Source organism: Octopus bimaculoides, chromosome 19 (assembly GCF_001194135.2).
Source record: "Octopus bimaculoides isolate UCB-OBI-ISO-001 chromosome 19, ASM119413v2, whole genome shotgun sequence".
NCBI lineage: Eukaryota > Metazoa > Mollusca > Cephalopoda > Octopoda > Octopodidae > Octopus > Octopus bimaculoides.
In genome coordinates this window covers 49,772,140-49,775,273 of record NC_068999.1, presented here as the reverse complement: position 1 = coordinate 49,775,273, position 3,134 = coordinate 49,772,140, and the positions used below count along the sequence as shown (strand labels likewise).

Below are 3,134 nucleotides of genomic sequence, written 5' to 3'. Positions count from 1 at the left end.
ATCTTTAGAAATAACACCGCCATCATAGCAAGAAGAGGAAACGAAGAATCACAATACATATAAAAACAACAAATAAATAAATAAATAAATAAATAAATAAATAAATAAATAATGGAATATGGTAAAAGCAAGGACGACGACGACGACGATGACGAGATCAGCAACAACAAATACAAGAACAGCGACCATTACAAAATAATATAGATATTAAGCCTGTTACGTGTATAGCTTTAATAAAATTATCTCAAGACAATGGGGGAAAAAAGAGAGAGAAATTGTACGAAATCCTTTCAAAATCGTTTAATCCAAACGATACAATTCCCTGAATATAATCCTATTTAAAACTATCAAAGTAATACATGCTCTCTCACACGAACTACACTCCTGTGTACGTTGAAACTTTGATTCCCTTTCATCTCTCTCTCCCTCTCTTTCTCTCTCTCTCTGTCTCTCTGTCTCTCTATCTATCTATCTATCTATCTATCTATCTATCTATCTATCTATGTGTGTCTGACAATTTTTGTATATACTTATCTGTCAATGTATTAATTTATATATCTATCTCTACCTATCTGTCAATATTTGTATATACGTAATTGCCATTCTATCTATATATGCATGTATGTATCTACCTACCTACCTACCTACCTACCTACCTATCTATCTATCTATCCATCTAGCTGGTTGTCTGCCTTTCTGTCTATTTATCCATCGATCCGTCTGTCAATCTTTCTGACTGTCTATCCATTCATCTACCCGTCAGTTGATCTGATGGAACATAAAGGATGAAACATTTGTTGAAGATTGTTTTTGCTTTTCAGATTTTATTTGTTTTTATACACATCTTCGTGTGAGTGGAATACAAGGACCGTCTGAAAAGTTCATACGATTGATAAAGATGCTCTCATGTAATCTGACCAGGTGAGCTATATTTTTCAACATAGTCCCCCCCCCCCATTGCGCTCCACACACTCCTTCCATCGATGTTGCAGTGATTTCAGGGGAGCGGGCAATTGTCCTGTTGAAGTAAGATCATTAGGAATGTGTTTTCGTTTAGTCCTGTCTTTCTCCTGTATAAATATGAAAGATTTGGCACCGCTTAAGGTGGTTGCGGTCTCTGAGTTTCTATAGTTTGGTGGTCAGAGGTATAAGTATAATGTGCAACTTTATTTCCTGAGTGTTCAGTGAGCTATTTTAGGATAACGAGAGAAAAATGCATTGATGATGATGGGAGAAGAGACCAATGAGTCGGATCGGCCTTCATGCAACGAATCCCTTTAGCAGAACTGAAGTCTCTATATAAATGGTAAAGAGGTGAAAAAAAAAAAATGAGAGTGACAAATGTGCACTATTGAATGAGAGGCCAAATTGCTTCTGTTGTATTCACGCAAAGTATACAGGTGTTGATAAAAGCAATGTTTAAAAGGATTAAATGTTAATCCAGTGTAAGACTTCGCGGTTGATTTGGTATTCACAGTTATATAATGCACCAAATCTTTGACCACAAAGAGGCACCAATTTCATTATCATCCTCCTTTTTCTCTAACAAACACCTGTTGTTATGTTTACATACTATACAATATCTCATTTCCATTCCATTCAACATTAAATACCCCACTCTCTTACTTATTAATTACACTGCTCCAGATAAAAATCCCTCCCATTCCATTTCTGTGTACATTAACAGCCTAAAGAAAATATTAAGCGTTTTTAGCTTCTCTTCCTTTCATCTTCTGTTTAGTATTACTTTTCTGTTATATTCCCTAATATATTCTCCACTATTTATACTATAGTTTTATATTATGTACACACAATCCTTAATTATCTTTATATATTTCCGCATTACTTTCATCATAGAAGTACTTCCTGCAATCTATTTCAGATCCTGTGAGAGCTAACACCAAATTTACTGATAAAAACCACTACAAACAAATATATTTTATCAGCTCCTGGTCCACTAACCTCTCTGTCTTACATCTAGACTAAACAACTTCCTTTTGCGAAGAAAGATCTCTTAGAAATATGTTTCAGATAATTGGCATTATGATGGAAACTAAACAATCTTCCCAACTGCATTAATTCCTCTTTCAACAGCTTAAATTCATTACTTAAATTTATCAATTTGACTTCCATCTATCGCATCTTAGTACCTGCGTTATCTCCTCTTTAAATATCGCTAACATAGCTCGCATAACTACCTTAGAAATTTTCAACATAACAGTTTCCTTTAACTTCATTTATCAGTCGCACAATACTTAATGACTCTAAACGTTTAAATATAACCAAGAAATTTAAATACAATCCAGTGAATGATTTAAGAAACAAACCGTATTTATTCAAATAAAATACTGTTTGTATGATTATTAGTACCTTTTTGCATTTCACTGATGAAGCCATATATAGACATCAACAAACTCAATCCAAACATTGATTTTATGCACCGTTGATTGATAATTTTCTTCTCTCATGCTGTATACCACTTCAAACTTCCTTTTAAAAGATTAATTTAAACTTGTTTGCGAATTTATACCGCACTAATATACACTTGATGCTAATGTAAACATGTATATCGGATAACATTCTACATAATAGTATCTAGCACCAATTAATGTAAATCAACTTTGCCTTTCATCTTTTTCGGGGTCGATAAAATAAGTACCATATGTATTCTGGGGCCGCTGCAATCGACTCACCCCTTTCCCGAAATTGCTGGTCTTGTGCCAAAATTTGAAACCATTGCGTATCCGAATTTGCAAACCTGATTGTTTTATATTAATATTGTTATTGCTCGCACATGTCTTTACACTTATTCGCTACCATTTCACCTGTGCACAGTTTTATTCTCCAAAGCTATTGTTTTTGTTATTGCTGCTGCTGCTGCTGATGATGATGATGATGTGCTGCTAGAAATAACAAAAGAGAAGAGATGAAGAAACCATTTAAAAAAAGAGGTAAGAGTGTAGGATCGACACCTACAACGAAAGTCAATGTTTATTTAAAAAATGGATTTGAAAACTATATATATATATACATACATACATACATACATACATACACACACACACACACGCATATATATATATGTATGTATATATATATATATATATATATATATATATATATATATATATATA

General features: G+C 33.2%; 1 long non-coding RNA gene across 1 annotated transcript in view; it reads left to right on the top strand.

The window, feature by feature from the left end:
• The first annotated feature begins 821 nt into the window (after positions 1-821).
• The window catches only part of LOC128250132 (uncharacterized), an 80,496-nt gene continuing 78,183 nt past the window's right edge, over positions 822-3,134 (top strand). Inside the window, exons 1-2 of the long non-coding RNA XR_008266256.1 lie at positions 822-921; positions 2,908-2,951. This is a non-coding gene — a long non-coding RNA (uncharacterized LOC128250132). The remainder of the gene's footprint in view (positions 922-2,907; positions 2,952-3,134) is intronic.